The sequence below is a fragment of the Lotus japonicus genome, chromosome 2, assembly GCF_012489685.1.
Source record: "Lotus japonicus ecotype B-129 chromosome 2, LjGifu_v1.2".
NCBI classification, from domain to species: Eukaryota; Viridiplantae; Streptophyta; class Magnoliopsida; order Fabales; family Fabaceae; genus Lotus; species Lotus japonicus.
In genome coordinates, this window is record NC_080042.1 from 31,557,404 (window position 1) to 31,575,573 (window position 18,170).

General features: G+C 32.9%; 1 pseudogene; it reads right to left on the minus strand.

Moving 5' to 3' along the window:
• Positions 1-3,311: 3,311 nt before the first annotated feature.
• On the minus strand, positions 3,312-17,807 carry LOC130736337 (uncharacterized; annotated as a pseudogene).
• Positions 17,808-18,170: the final 363 nt, after the last annotated feature.

The following is an 18,170-nucleotide window of genomic DNA, read 5'->3' on the forward strand; positions in this document are numbered from 1 at the left end:
AATAGGCTTACTTGGGATAGCCATGAACCAAATGTTGATGTTAGCAGCTAACTCAAATTTAGGTGGCCTCAATGAAAATCCACCCCGAATTAATAGCAAGCAACACATAAAGAAATATCAGCTAAAGCAAACCAATATAATAAAGTGAAATCATGATTCTTATAAATGAAAACATGATCCTCTGTTATTCTATCAAAAGTAAATAAAATTTAATTTTATTCTATCACAATGAAATAAATAAGTAAAATCTAGTAGAAGCACCATCCACATCATCCTTTGTTCTTTTATCACAATGAAAAAAATTTCCTCTCATTCTTCCTTCTACACTTAGTTACTAAGAAAAACATCCACTTAAATAGCACACAATGCTCAAGAAGCATATCATCTATATTTATGTCAGTTACTCTGATGTTGCTTTGAACTACACATGTGACTGGTGCTTTAGCTCTCACCTCACACTTTTCTTCAGTGCCTAATACCAGCTCCAACTCCAAATGCACATGCAGCAGAAACAGGCGTAACCGTCCCTAAGCCACAATCCCAACACAGATAACCATAAAAATGAGCTTAAATTCTCAGTCAAAAGTTCAAACACATATAGTAAAGAATGTTAATTCTTTTCTCTCACCCGTGATAATATGAACCCTTCTTTGGTTTTCTGCAATATCATAATATGCTAAATAAACAAATAGCCTAGACTTAGCAGGGTATTGCAAAACACCATTTGATGCATCTATTATAATAGAAAATAATTCTCTCAAACTCATTCTCATTTAAGAAACTTGAGAAAGAATTCCTAATCATTCCCTTAAACTTTGGATTGTAATGCTTCTAGGTCTAAGCCCCAAAACAACATCAGGAGCAACTCCTACTAAATAGACACCAATTTCGCTTGATTTGTTTCTGACAGAACTAATGGATCTTGAATTGGTTGACTATTCAACCAATCCCATGGTGATAAATCTACCACTTCCAGTTAGAGGAAACAATTCACGGCATTCTTCCTTCCATGTAGCATATTGCATCACGGGAAAAGCACAGGTGAAATTCAAGTAATAATCCTTATCAAATGGAAGTTATAAAATTAAAGAACTATTAGGTATTTTAAAGTATTATGCTAAAATAAAGGCTGTGGAAGAAATTCTTGCTTTACTTTTTAGGGAAAAGTCAAGCCTGAGGTGACATACGATGGACATTGTGGTTTTATTCAAAAATAAGATCTAGGCAACAAAAAAAAAATGCAACACCATAAAATGTTCAAATGTTCTACAATGTTATGATACTTATGAGGCTAACAATGGGGTGAAAAGAGAATTCTTATCGAACAAAATACAATATTGTGAAAAGGGAAGATTGATTACCTTTGGCGTTGAGCACCCCCTCCATTCTTGTGAAGCGTCAAATGTGCTGATAGTTCATATTCCCACCAAATCTGGCTCCAATACTCATAGCCTAACAATTAAAAAGCACTATAAAATTTAAAATAGGGTTGTCTCTTTGTATCACAAATGAAAAACCCCACTATATTTCCAACACATTCTCCTTTTGCAGTGACATTGCACTTTGCATATTATAATTTGTCATGAAAAACTAATGCTTCAGAAAAGCAAGATACGCATGGGGTGATTAGCCAGAGAAGAAATACAGCTATGAAAATAAAAGAAAAAACACATGAAAGAAGGGAGGGGGTAGTGCTTGCTTTGAGATTATTTTGTTATAGCCATACCTTCTTTCCTAACAGCTAAACTGCCACTCTGCTATATCAATTCTTCTTTTTCCTTGCCCTTTCATTGAAGCAAGCACCACCACTAGAAATCTGAAACAGTCAAATAAAGAAGATTCTTTCATGTAAATATATAGCTCATAGGCTAGCGTACCACATCTGATAATCAATTTATTGAATTCAATTCAAACTAAATCAGGCCTTGATTCTATCATGAAATTGCCTTCTAAAAAAATTGTTACAATAATAATGTTTATTGAATGTGACATTTAATAGTCATTTAAATACATTGTGTAAGAGTATCAATGTATAAACAGTCTGATTTCCTACATTAACTATCATAAGGATAATTTGATGGAATAACATGGCAAGATTGAAATCAACTCCTATTATATATTAAGAGACCATATTTGAAATGTGTGTATAGAATAATTAACGGGATTCCTGCGCGTTATAACAGGAATTCTTAGTAATGTTCCCATGGTACCTGTGCGTTTTAACGGAGAAACTAATGGGATTCTATTTTCAGCCTCAAACAGTTCCAAAATTAGGGTTTGAAGTAGCTCTGAACTCTGAGGGACATGGCAGCGACTCAGTGTGACTGTGAGCAAGCAGCGACCGGATTGCATTTTTCAACCTCCAAGCTGTTAGAAAATTAGGGAAGAACTCAAAATTATCAAAAGCTTAAAATCTGAAAAATTATAAAGATATTAGAATTAACACTTCAAACAACAAAGAGTCATACCTTATCATCCACAATCGAAATCAGGGATTTGAGGCATTAGAGGACGAAGCGGAGAGAACAGTAATGGCGGTGACGAAGAGGAGAGAACAATGATGGCAGTGAGGAGCATGGTTAGATGATGAGGATTGAAGTTGAAGAATTGACACAGAGAGAAAACGCAGAGTAGGGAGAGGAGTTGAGAGAGAGAGAGAGAGAGAGAGAGAGAGAGAGCACCCAGTGAAAACGTATGAATATACTAACATGTAACATCTTTTGAAAACATCCTTTTTTTACAAAGGAACATTCTTTTGAAACCAACTTGAACCTCAAAAAAAAGAAGAAAACAACTTGGGGAAGTATTTTCATTTTTTTTAGGAATGGGGAAGTATATTCCTAATTAAACATATCTCAATAAATGAATTTATGTTGTAATTTGAATGTCAACTTTTGAATTTATTAATTCATTAATTTATTTATTGATTGATTGATTTATTGATTTATTTAATTATTGATTTATTGACTCATTAAATTTGACCAATGAAAATTAAACAATGTGGACCAATCAGACGATGACATTTGGAAATTCAATGAAAACCACCAATAGAATGCAAACATGTGGGCATTATGTAGCAATGTGACCTACTTTGGTGGATGAGCTTTATATATTACTAGTTCCGTAACCCGTGCGTTGCACGGAAATTTTATGTTGTAATATTTTAATAAATAAATAAGCTATTCTTGTATAAGACAACTCTGTAAAGATAGATGAAGAGAAAAATGAAATAAATAATTGTAATTGTAATTGTGTTGTGTACATCAAACATTTCCAAAAACTTCCTTAAACACTACATTTACAGTACTGGTCTATTGTTTGCCCCCCTGGTCGAGTATACAAAGTTTAAGACCTTTTCTTGAGCGTACTCTAGAAAGAGCTACATATAACTGACCATGAGTGAACACGGGCCTCGGAAGGAAGAGGCCAACCTGAGATAGTGTTTGTCCTTGGCTCTTGTTTATGGTCATAGCAAAGCATATTGCAATTGGAAACTGTCTTCTTCTGAATTTAATTGGAAATTTGGAATCAGAAGGAACCAAGTCCATTCTTAAAATGTGCACTTTGTCATTGACATTTGTTCCCGTGATAACAGTTGCACCAATAAAACGTTCACCAAGTTCGTTCACAATTAACCTGGTTCCATTGCATAAACCTGCTGCTTGGTCTATATTTCTCAAAAGCATTATTGGAGTACCAACTTTCAATAAAAGTTTGTGGTTAGGCATTCCTGAACTTTTAGTGTCGTTCAAAAATTCGGTGGTAAACCACTCACCTTGGATTTCAGAATCCTCATCAGATCGCAAGGCAGAGTCGGAGCTCAGATATTCATGCTCTGGTGCAGCTATCATCTCAAGCATGTATGTGTTTATCATTTCAACAGCCTCTAGTGTAGGGGCCAATATTGCCCTATCTTGAAAGAAATGAGGGTCTTTCATTTTGTGCGCAAGGTCAGGATATGTATATCTAATCAATTCCATTAATGGGTCAGGACTATTTGGGATAAGCAGATCTGGCGGGATTTGGACTTCGTACTCTCCTGCTCCGGAATCTGGATGGTCACCATTTCCAATTTTAAGAATCCAATCTGCAAAGTCTTTGATTTCTTTTGCTTCATCAGCCGTCTCAGCTGCGGTTAGGCACATGTTCTTAGTCAATTTCATAACTTTGCAGTGTTTCCACAATGAGGAAGAGTTTACAGTAGATTCGACGATTTCCTGTCTGCTTCCTCTAGTTATTACAGGTAGTATTTGTCTAAAATCACCTCCAAGTATTACTACTTTTCCTCCAAAAGGCTTATGGGCGTTATCTTCATTTTTCGACCTCATTAAATCTCGAAGTGTAACGTCTAAAGCTTCGAAACAATACTTTTTCAACATTGGAGCTTCATCCCATATAATAAGACTTGTTTCAAGTAGAAGCTTTGCTCGTAGACTTCCCTGCTTTATATTACATGTCGAGGTCTCTGTAGCATCTAATGGAATGCAGAATTTAGAATGAGCTGTTCTGCCTCCAGGCAAGAGTAATGATGCTATACCACTGGAAGCAACGGTAAGAACAATTAGTCCTTTGGATCTAAGTGACGCCGATAAAGTGTTCCATACAAAAGTCTTTCCAGTTCCACCATATCCATATAAAAAGTAGAAGCCTCCTGAGTTTGACAACACAGATGTGACAACCCTCTCATATACAGACTTTTGCTCAGGTGTAAGCATACTAAGCAACTCTTCATATTGTACCTTTAATGCATCTTTGTCATAGTTTAGTTCATCAACAATAAATCTATTGTCAAATTGCAGGACTTCATCATATTCTGGAGTTGGCAAACATGGGTTATCATTTAATGACCTACCATTTCTTTGAAGCAACTTCTCAATTTCAATGATACATAAATTTTTCAAATCAGCATCTGCGATTCGTAGGCCTACAGTCGAGAATAAAGATTAACAAATTGTTTTTAACTGTAACGAATATAACTTATGTTGTTCACAGATAACTCATTAATTATATTGCGCAGTGTAATTTTTTAAAGCTGTGAATTTCAATTAAATTAAATCCAAGCAATAATTAACTTATTATAACAACATTTAAAATCTTAATTATAACTTGTAAAATTTCGTACCTGGATTATGCAATTCTTTTCTTCTATGGTGTAGAATGCCTTCTGATAAGAGTCGCCAGCATGATTCCCAAACATCAGTAGGTTTTGATATTGAATTCATCATCAACATTCTTACAAAGAGTTTCCTCATTTGTTCTCCGGAAGCTAAATCAGAAACTTCTTTAATTGCATCAATATATTCTTTGTCATCTGTTAGCAATCCCAATTGATCGCATGCTTCCTTAAAAGTATCATATGTTACTCCCTTCACTGTTCTGATACTTCTATATGATGTACAACCCTTTTGCATAGTTAGTAGGATTCTCATGTAATATAGCTCACCGATGCCTGGAGGGATATACTGTAGTCTGCCAATTTTAAAACCCCTCTTTCTTGGTTTCCAGATTCTATCTTTTTTATTATAAACAAATCTACTGGGAAATTCAGCATATGTTAGATCCTGCCCTTCTCGGTATTTTTCATTAGCTGCAAACCAAGCCATAAACATTGTGGATTTTGTACCACTCTTTTCTAGAACATCTCCAACGTCTTCGTCATCATTATAGTAAACCAAATATTCATTTGGGAGATGAAAATTTAGTTTTTGCACAGACGGCCATCGTTTGTGTATAGTAAAGCCAAATGTTCTCCAAGCTGCCTCACACGGAGATAGATAACGACAATCATAATATTGCTTTACCTCATCCACGGGCTCTTTCGCTTGAGCATCGTTGTCCTTCTGTGAAATTTCAAGCATTGCTCGGTCTGCCCCTTTGTTTATATATTTGAACAAATATTTTATAGCATTGGACTTGTTGCAATACTCGACATTTATGTGAGCTTGATACCTCATAAGGAGCGTGGGATTGTAAGGCACAACATACCTGCAATGTCGGTTATGGCGAATATAGATTACAATTGTATTAAATAACATATCTGATGTATTTTTCATATTTCCACGTAGTTATATTTTTTCAAATTGGTATCAATTAAGTTTATTCGGAAAGCATATTACATTTGTAAAAAATTGCATACCTGTTATCTATTTCAATGTCTTTTTTCTTGATTACAATCCCTGTTTGCCTTCTTTTATACTGCGAATAGCCTTCTTCGTCAATCGTTGTGGTGTTTTGAAATTTTTTTGGAAAGAATTTAGTGCATCTACCCTTCTCCATGCATGGTGATATTTTATTTGCACTACCACACTGTCCATGTATCATGAAGTTAGAGACTACAACGTGCAATTTGGGATATAACACTGGATCAGGAAGCTCGGCAGAGATGACTTTGTCAATGTCGTTCCCAGTCTTCAACTTATTTTCTCCTTGCAACCAAATCAGTATGTGCGCGTGAGGAAGTCCTCTTTTCTGAAATTCAATTGTATACATACCTAAAAAAACATATTAATGATTAAAAAAATTACTGTAAGAGCTTCACATATTCCGTAGCTTATTATAAATTAGAAACATATTCTTCTTCTAAAAAGATAACAAAAAAGTAGAATAATTCAAAAAATTGTTTGATTAGAGACGTGAAATATGATAACTGAGCAATAAATTAAATAACATAAGTAAGGCATAGTGATGTAGTGAGAATGTATTACGCACTTGCATCCACTTTTCCAAATAAATGACCATTTTTGAAATCTTTCATCAGCTGATTCACCTTCATCTTAAAAATGCGAACTAAAATATCTGGACGCTCATCTGGGCGAGATCCTCTCGACTCAACAAACGACTTGATTTCTGGCCAATTGGCGTTGCATGTCATAGTTATGAACAAATCTGGATATCCAAATCTCTTGCAAATTGCCATAGCGTCCTGACAATTATTGAACATGTATCGTGTGCTTCCCATATATGAAGCTGACAATATGATGCGCTTTCCGGTTGTTGTCGCTTCGGTATCGCCCCTAGCTACTGCGTCATGTAATCCAGAATAAACCTCAACTCTGATCTTATTTTGATTAAATCTCACCCAATTTAACCGTTGAGATTCTATCATGGTATATGCATCAACGATAAATTGCTGAAAGAGTCGTCCAGCACGAATTACATTGTCGTATTCAATGCGTCTATCCTGAATACGAAAAGCAACAAAGTCTTTAAGAGTAACTGAGTCTCTTTTGTTATATTGATCCTCCACGACAGGTTCCCTGTATGGGATGTCTTCTTGATAGCCATCTTCTCCATATGGAAATAACAAAGGATAGTGCAGGGGGATGTAAGAAACATGATTCTCGTGCAACCTTGTGAATGTGCCTGTAGTGTCCTTGACAACAACATCTTGTTCGCAGTCTAAATTATTAAAGTCTCCCACAATTAAGGCAGCCACTTCATCAACTGTGGGTATGTTGTACAACCGTGCATCTTTATTTCTTCCTCTGAATAATCTAAGGCAAAATTTTTGTGGCCCTCCTGTTGTAATGAAATCTCTAACTCTTCTGAAAGATTGAGCAAGTCCATTTTCAATATCAATCATTTTTGTAAGATCCTCAATCAGAGATTTTGTCTAAACAGTTTGTGTCCCTCCTGAAAATATTATGGCATCAACATTAAGACCAAGAAGTTGTTCAATTTTGATCTAATGTTTGGAGGTATGAAACGTACCTAAAATGATGCAATCTGTTTGAAGTCTCGTTAAGGGTATCGTAAATATACAACTGTGCAAACTTCGGCACATGTCCTTCGTTAGGCAATAAGCTCCCAATCTTGTGGTAATTTTGTCCACTCAAAATGAATTGCGGGGGTCCACCTCCATCATTTATTGCAGACTCAACTTTACCACCCATTGACGTAAAAGAAAATGCACTGTTGTATGATCTTATATTTTCTTTGAAGTGTTTAGACCTTGGATCGACTCCATTCATTAGATTAAACAATAAATCAGGTGGTCTTTGCAAGAAAGGTAGTTGCACTTTTCCTTTTAAGCAGCATAATGAAAACTCCGGATTAGGAGTATGTTTAGATTTCTCACTCCTTTCCTCATACCACATCGTAGCAAAGCAGAAGGAACACTCATGTTCTGGCTCACCAAAGTCCAACAGTTCTGCAAAAGGGAAATATAATTTGGATCATTTCCTTATTATATTATTTCATGACATATATTTTAAAATATGAAAACAATATTAAATACCTTCAATTTCTCCTTTGGCATGAACAGGATTGTACACATGAGTTGGATCATCTGCTATGTCATATTTAACCATTAAGATCCTATGTTTAAGCATTGAGAACCTATATTTAAGCATTAACATCCTACATCAAATTATGGTTCTAGCATACCTGGAATAGTGCCAGTATGAACATGTTCGTCAATGTTATTCTGAAACGCATATTGAGTCTCGGCAATGGATGTGACGATTGTCTTGTGAATGGTCTTTGTCTTCCCTCTACGGGTTTGACTATATGAAGATAATGTCTCATTCTCCTTTCGGGGTGCTTTCCTTTTTCTTGATCCTAAAATGATTGAAAGCATGCAATTATTTTAACCGAACCAAATTTTGAATATAAAGATACAACAATTCTTGTAACTTTTGAAGTTACTTACCTGAAGTCGTTAGAACATTCCTTGATTGTGCACGTGAAGGGTTACTGGAACTGGGCAATGAATTGTTATTATTATAGCCATTGATTTCCCTTGCCGCTGAGTTTTGTACATTAAAATTAAACCTCAAATTAATTTCATGTTTTCCGGTAAACACTACATTTTCAAAATCTTATGTATCTCGATTTTAAGCATGAAAAAATTAAAGGAAATCGTCTAATATGGGCAAACAAACTTACTTTGTATTGGTTGAAGTGGAATCCTAGCATCTTTAATTGCAGTAGTTGAAGATGATGCAATGCATTCGCCCCCTTAAAAAGTATCATAAAATGAAATTTAAATTAGTAACAATTAGGCCAAACTTAATGCGAAAGGTATATTTGTGTCAAATGGAGACCTTGAAAAACAGGTGTAACCAAAGGGATTTCTTTAGAACTCAGATAGGGTGAGGTAACAGGTTGTGAGTCTTTCCTTGGCCTTCCTTGTCCCCTCTTAGAAGTTGAATTTGTTGGAGCCTCTATGTGAAGAAGAAAAAATGAATCAATTATTTAACTACTAACATAAAGGGGGAGTTTGCTGGGGGAAAATAGATAGAGCATGATGGGCTCATTAGAGAATAATCTAATGAATCCATTCCTTACTAATTTCATTCCGTATCAATGTGTTTTTTTTTTCTTACAGCCATCAAACGTTCATTGATATGAATACTATGTATTTGTATAACTTCAAAAACTATCCAACCATCTCATTTAAACTAACAGTCATCAACCAGTTCATCCGGTGAGTGGATACTCTTCATCAGTTTGGTGCGGGAGAAGTTACGGCAATTAACTTTTAATCTCAAGGTAAGATGCTGGCCTTCTACATTGTACCTAATTATTGTATTTCGTAAAAAAAAATACTACATATTGCTTCTACGTCTAGAAGCCGGACTTTTGAACTTGTGATTTTTGTTCATATTTTCTAATTAAAGCTATGTCTAGAAGGTTAAAAGTCTGAAACAAAAGTATTGTCTCTATTCATAATGGATAGAAGATAAATCAGAATGTTGGAAGACCATGCTGTTGCATACTACGTAATTTATATGTGCACAAAACACACAACATGTATGTTCAGTTTAAGTGTAATGCCTATCATGGAATGAGAGGGAAAAACTGTCTTGCTGTAAATTTCCTCAATCTTTTATCTATATCTTCACTTCAGCACAACCAATCCTCTTGGGTGATTTTGGCGTGAGAAATCAATATAGCAGCATCATGGTGATAACTATATTGTTCTTAGCTTGAAAATTTAGATATGATTCGTTACATTAGACAATGATGAATTGATTATATTATTCTATCTTTTTATTGGGTTCTTGGCAGAACAATGCATTCCTAGCTCACATTCTATTAAATGGAGAGCTGGAACCTTCCAAAATACTAAATATGACATACAGAGAATTAAAGGTATGCTTTATATCTAGATTTTTTTTAAACCAAAAACTCAATGGAACTTTTGAGCTGTCAGCTTATGATGAAAAAATTAAAGGAAATCGTCTAATATGGGCAAACAAACTTACTTTGTATTGGTTGAAGTGGAATCCTAGCATCTTTAATTGCAGTAGTTGAAGATGATGCAATGCATTCGCCCCCTTAAAAAGTATCATAAAATGAAATTTAAATTAGTAACAATTAGGCCAAACTTAATGTGAAAGGTATATTTGTGTCAAATGGAGACCTTGAAAAACAGGTGTAACCAAAGGGATTTCGTTAGAACTCAGATAGGGTGAGGTAACAGGTTGTGAGTCTTTCCTTGGCCTTCCTCGTCCCCTCTTAGAAGTTGGATTTGTTGGAGCCTCTATGTGAAGAAGAAAAAATGAATCAATTATTTAAGTACTAACATAAAGGGGGAGTTTGCTGGGGGAAAATAGATAGAGCATGATGGGCTCATTAGAGAGCTTCTGCCTTAATTTAACTTCCATGATACATGCGCTTAGGACAATGGAGCTACATACCTTGAACTACAGGAGTAACAGGTGACACATGCATTGAGGAAATCGGAGATACAATTATCCCTACAACCACGTAAAAAAGTATCATAAATATAAACATGAAATTGTAACAATTAAGTCAAACTCAAAGTGAAAGGTACACTTCTGTCCAATGCAGACCGTGAAAAATAGGTGTGACCATAGGAACTTCATTAGAACGCGTAGAGGGTGAGGTAACAGGTTGTGAGTCTTTCCTTGGTCTTCCTCGTCCCCTCTTAGAAGTTGAACCTGTTGATGCCTCTGTGTCAAGAAGAAAAATTGAATCAATTATTTAACTACAAACATAATGAGGGAGTACGTACTTTGATTATGCTTCTCAATCTATATATATATATGAAAATAATGTTTCCTTCTAGAAGCCTATGCCACATGTCCCTTCCTAAATAATTCATTTTCCCTCCAAGAAAAAAAAAAGACATCCCACTTTTTTTGTTACAACATATTTCATCTCTCACCCTATTTAATTTCATTTATTATTAATAATTCATTATTCCATATGATACACTTGAATGTATATTTTTAAATGTTATATTTATGAAAGTTTGTAACAATTCAAGTATTATTAAGAATCTTTTTTTTAAAATTTTAAATATAAAAATAACTTGAAATTATTTTAAAAATAAATCTAACATAAATTTTTTATTACAAATTCAAAAATATGATACACACCGAAAATTGGAATCCTTTATATGTGCAACTCCAACAGCAGTGTTGATAATAAATATTGAAACTTTTAATTTAAAATATCATTATTTTCTAACCTATAATTTATGTCTTTAACACGTTTTTAAAAATATATTGGAAGGAAATATCATATTAATTTTAAATTTTAAATTTGAACTTTCTTAATTATAATAATTGTTGAAAATCTAATTAATAATTGGTTGTAGAATGAGTAAGATGAGAAAATGAATGTTTTCAAATCAAATAAATATTTTTTTCCAGCATCATGATTTTTTTGGTAAATCATAAAATAAGCATCATGTTTTTATTAAGTTTGATTTATTTTTCCGAAATTTTAATCTATATTAAACATTTTATCCCTTATAATAGTTATTAATGACTCTAATTAATACCTAAAGTTAATGAATATAATTAATTACCTTTCCAAATTCAAAAATGAAAAAAATCAATTTTTTAAAAATTTTGCTTTTTTTTTTGTTGCTAAAACTTCTACAAATCAAACAAATAATTTATATTTTAGACACACATCATTACTAAATATTTCATTACTAAACAAATTCCCAAGTTTTTTTCCATTAGCGATCCTTATTATTCTATTTCTCTCCAAAAATCTAGAGCATATTCTGGAAAATTTTCTCCAAGAAATGGAATATTCCACAAATTTGTCATATAAATATTATGTTCGCAATCAATTAGGATTATTCTCATGTGATTATTTTGTCAGTTTTCTCTTTTTTTTATGTTTTGCAATATATTTATTTTCTCATATTCACGTTTTCAACATTCTTTTCTCTCATAACATGAAGAAGAAAATTATATTCCTCACTCATTTTTGCCTCATCAACATCCAATGATCAATGGTTTGTTCTTTTTATTCCTACATCTTGACAATTAAGATTTTAATTTCTTTTTTGTTTACACTGCGCAGTTCAATATCTTATTTTGTTTCATCAATCTTCTTTAAAAATATCTTCGGTTCAAATGTTTGTTATTTCTAATCATATACCACATGCAATGATACAATTAGGGTTGTTTTGTTATATTCATTGTCAATGTTTTTCTTCTTTTGCAATCGTATAATATGCCTATTTGAAAATTTCTATTGTATGTCCATATTCACTTTGCTAATTTACTAATGTGTTGTTATTTGTTTTTTTTTTCCACGTGCAGATAAGACACAGTTCATACCTCTCAAAATTTACTGGAAGTGTGTTGCTATGTTATGTTCTTCGACTTTACTTTATTTTTTTCTTATTCTACGCTATCATGTGTGAATCACTAGATTTAACCATATCATTACCAATGATCTTATTTTGGGTTTAATTTTTTTTTTTTCCCTAATCTTTTTTTCTTCTTCTTTTACGTATATTATTATATCATTCTATAGGGGTTAGAATTAGCAATTAATTCAACGTCAAACAATATGAAATAATGGTTACCTCCGGTTAATTAATCAAGAATATTGGCACATATTTATGCAGTAGGTCACTACATTAGTACTGGATAACTTTTGGACATTAATTTCGTGAAAGGTGTAGAATCTTTTATATATATGGCTGACATCTCGAGTTACTGGGCTATTGTAGTTTTGACAAACTACTATGATTCAAATTATACTAATTTATTTCTTAATAATTAGCAATCAAACAAAGTGATTTCTAACTTTTCTAAGGTTTTAACATAATGAATCATAGTGGTTGGCTCTCAAATTTCACAAAAATTCCGAAATTTCAATTTCAATTCAAAACATATAATTTGGAACTAGAGAAATCTCAACAATCATGAATCTTCAATTCTATACACGTTTACAACACAAATTCACTATATAGATAGAGACTTTCACGTCATTTTCTACCACACACACTTTTTTCTCCTCCTCTTCTCCTTTTCTATGGAAAAATAACACTCAATCCTTATATTTTTTTCAATTTCACTTGGTGCATTGTACACTACTTTTAATCTCTTTACCCATGAGATAATGTATTCTATCATTTAAAGTTATTCTCCTCTTCTCTTTTCCCTACTATAATTAATTGTGTTATCTTTGTCCCCGTAGGATAGCTCAAGTGGTAGGAGCTGAGGGACATATGGGTTGGGTTGGGAGAGGTCCAGGGATCGATTCCTTGCGGGTCCAATTTATCTTTTCGATGTACCAAAAAAAAGTGTGCTATCTTTTCTCCATGATTTCATCTAATCTTCCCCTGATTTTTTTTCCTCCGAGGATTTTACTTCTCCAGAGACATTCATCATTTGCGCAGGCATGTATACACTTCTTCTCTTCACTTTTCCATGATATATCGTGTGTTATCTTCTTCTTCATGATTTCTATTTCCCATTTTCTTATTTTTTTAACCGACCATGCATGACTTTGTCAACGATAATTTCCTTAAAATTGTGCATGATTTGCTAATTTTCTTCTATTTTATGTGGAGTTCTTTTCTTCTTTCTTCTCTAATTTAACTTTGCTTTGGTATTTTTCTCAATCATTTGGGAAGCAAGGGAATGAGTATACGAGACACTCAGTCAAATGTTGCAAAATATATTGAGGATGGACAGGTAGTGAGGCCAGTTCAAGGGAAGACATAAGATGTCTTATTTTAATAAAGGAGTGATGAATTAGGCCAATTACAAACATATGAAGGAAAAATATGCTTGAGAGTTCTAGAATAGAAAGCAAAATGAATATGAAATATGATCTTATGTAAAATTGTCATATAAAAGATTTTTCTCAATTGACATTAACATCTCTTAATTGTTTAGAAAACATTAATATATAAAATTTATTCAATAATCAACCATATATATATATAATATAAAGTTATACAAAATTTCATAAATATAATATTATACAAATTTTAGATATTACTATACAGTAAAGTAACCCGTGCATTGCACGGGTAATTCCGCTAGTATAATTAAGAAATAATGAATATAAGACCATACGATACGGATTTACATTTGCTTACGTGAAAAGAAAAAAACTATATGGCACAAGGGATGGCACAACGAAAATGTACGACCCTATGTAAATTTTAAGCATGTTGATTTGATTTCCAACTTTGTTGATAAATTTCCACTGTCTAATTAACTTGTCGTGCATTTTTATCTTTGATTTGGTGAGTCCAATAGCTTTGGTCATGTGAAAAATATTTTACATGGCAATGTTATATTTGTGAGATTTCGTGTTTCAAAACAAAGAGCAGAGACCATTTAAATATTTCTAGAGAAAAAATAAACACAAATTAAACATATAATTAATAATATCATGTGATATAAAATAGCTATCTTTAATGTAACTTTCGAATAACTTTGCCAATTTCATTTGGATTAAAATTTAAAAATGGTGATTATGTTTTAGTATCTTAGTGAAAAAAGTAAACAATTTAAGGGAGAAAAAAAGAAATTGAATTTTATAGTATCAAACTTATATTATATTGTACAAAACTCAAGCATCTACCTACCTACGTTAAAAAAAAAAGCATCAACCTACCTGATTTCGTTTTTTGAGTAAAAAATGAATATTAAATATCATATTAAATACTAAGCTTTGTAATGGAAATTTTCACGTACAGTAAAAGCAACATGTGCAAAAAAAATAATAACAAAGCTGAAGGTTTAAATTTTCATTATATCGATTGAAATTCTAATTTAATAGTATCAAATCATATGCACATACTTGGATAAATTTGAGCATGAGATGGCGAAATCAGGGCCGATTGAAATGTGCCTCCCGTCAGCGTTGCGGTGTTAGGCGAAATCAGTAGTTGTGGATCTGGAAGTCCAGCGATTGGAACCTGAATAGGTGAAAATTGCACTGGATGAGATGCAAATCTTGTCGTATACGTTTGTCCAGTAGAAGGAGTCCCTATGATTGGTTGAAATGGAAACCTGTTTGATGTGTCAGGAACTTGACCTTAAAGGACACCAAGCAGAGGCAACAATGGTTAGATATAATGTAATATTTTTCGTGAAGTGAAATATAGAGGGATGTGAAGGTTGTTCTCACCTTTTGCAATTATTTGTCTTGGGGGAGGGCGTAAACATGGCGTTGTAGTGAATGGTACACTGGCTTGACTATTAGATAGAGGAGGATTGTTCTCATCTACAACAAAAGGAAACTTAATACACTTGAATACAGATGCATGTCACACTACCAAAAATCAACCTTTTTTTTATGCCCTACCTTGCTGTGAATGATGTCTTTTTCTTCTTCCTGTTTTGGAAGATGCACCTGCAGTATTATCCATGTGAAGAAGGATGCAGGATTGATGAGGCAGTGTTACTGACAACTGTGATATCTATCAGAAGGCTACCTTGATTCGCTCCTAACCTTCTTTCTGTCGCTGTTGCTATTTTTCTTATAAGAGGAAATAACAACCTTGTTTGCTCTAATTTGGCCTTTGATTAAAAAAAACATGTAACGAAAGAGAGCAGATTTTGAAAGAGTAGGAAGCCAAACTCTGAAAACGTGTTATGTGTGTGGTGTAGTGCAGTCTGGTGTGTATATATAGCTATTTTTAGGTTTTCAAAAATTTAAAAGGAAGGAATAAATTAGTATTTTAAATGTAGATATTTTTAGATTAGTTATTTTATTGACTTATTTGATTTAGTTCAGTTTTGATTCTATCATCTTATGTTGTTGTTTACATTAAGTCAAACCATAAGAGTGAATAAAATATTTGTTGATTTACAGTAATTAATAATGCTTAAAGGAAACGGAAAAAAATCTTAAAAAATCATCGTATATATGGTAATTAATAAAAGCAATTAAATTTTTATTTTCGAAATCTTAAGCAATATTATTTTATATTCGAAATCTTATTTTTCTGGTATATAATCTTTTTTTATTTTTAAAATTTTTATAATTTTATATTTTTATAATGTTATGGTCAATACTATGTGTGTTGTTTGTGATTACAAACCACAGTTAAACAAATTAGTTGAAGTGGCCACTATTTTTAATTTTTATTCTCTTGTTTTTTTTTCCGATGCTCATATACAAATCAAGGACTCCACATTGTATAGATATCATTGAAATCCACTTTATTCTCCTTTTGAATCATCGTTAATTCAACATTGGTCAATTGCTATATCAATCTCCTTTTTTCAAATTTTGTTCCTGCATTATTTTAGCAAACCTAACTCATCATTACATTTGGATTGGGTTAGAACCTTGAGTTAATGGATGTGTGTGTTTTATCAAATGAACAACACATTAGGACGAATAGAACGTACAAACTTCTTGTGATGTTTTATCAAATTTTGTCTAATGTAAAAAAAAGTGTAGCAATGGAGATACTTGAACTTAAATGAAACATCAAAATTGTCTGAGAGGTTCAAACATATAAAAATCAAAAGATCCATGGTAATTGCAAAACACAAATAATAAGGTACTCAAAACATGATAATTGGATCACAGCTTTTTGCTACTTGACGTGAGTCCTCACGTCAAGTCCCTGGTTCTTTCTTAATTGCGACCAACTTAACGCTCTCGGTACATAATATTTGCAATCTCGTAGAAAACCTAAACAATGCGACTACCATTGTAAAATTTCAAACCAATGGTTCGGTACATAATATTTGAAAAATTAAAACAGCAAAAGTCGCCTTCACGGACGTTCATGAGGTAACAAAACTCATTCCAACCGGCTCCAAGTCTGATTTCACCGCTTTTGGTTGACACAAGATTGCAGCAAACATCTTTGCAAATTTGTGTGCGCAATATAATCGGGGCTGGCCCAAATTCCAAGAGGAATGAAGCAATGGTGGATGGAAAAGTCTGTTATAAATAATGGATTATCATTATTAGACAACCAACAATCAAGAGGACGAAATATTTAAAATAAAAATATAAATAGCTGACAAATAATGAAAGGGAGAATTTGAACTTACGAACTGGACTCCTGAAGCCTCATAAGCCGAAAGTCTAACAACAATTTCAGGAAGTTTTCTCTTATATGTGATAAGAACTCGGCGACCGCTACCCACTTTTGTTATAGTAGGAATGTCTCTGTTGTCAGTGAAAGGAACTAAAGCACGAAGAAACATAAGATTTGTATGATTTGTGACAACAGGCCAACCATGGTACTTAATTTCGTCAAAAGTTTCAGTATAGATAGATATATTAAAAGTGAACTTTCTTATTTGACAAAAAAGTACCCAACAATTGTAATTGAAATTGTAGAATGAACGGAGGCTAGTCCATCCATCGGTTATTACAGTATAACCTCATGAACTTCGAACCTCAAAACTTTCGTTTTTCCCAAAGGGTCTACAATGTACAATGTCCCAGCAGTCTGAAACTTTAGCCTCATGGAATCATATTCACTGATCAACCCAAAGTCCTGTAAATCAAAAAGAAAACTTTAATAATATCGTACATAATACAAAATATATAAGACAATTTTTATAAATAATTGTAGGTAAAGTACAAACCTTCCCCATTTGATGTAGAACAACAAAATTCTGCATCTCAATGATTAAAACAAATACAATGCAGAGTAAAAAGGGGGGGGGGGGGGAATTTGAAATGAAATAATTTAATTTTTTCAATAAATAAGTCAGTGATTTGAGGGAAAATTAATCATTGACTTATTTTGAAAGAATACACAAATTTACATTTAAAACTTGTGTGTAGTCAATATGAAAGAAGACAAATGGTTCGGCCATTAAATGTCTATTGAATTTCATAAAAAAATAAAGAAAATAGCATTTATTGTCAAATTAACGTTATTATGTTAAATTAACGTTTTTAAAATAGCATTTATTGGCTGATTTCTTTTAATATTATTAAGATGTCTGTTTATT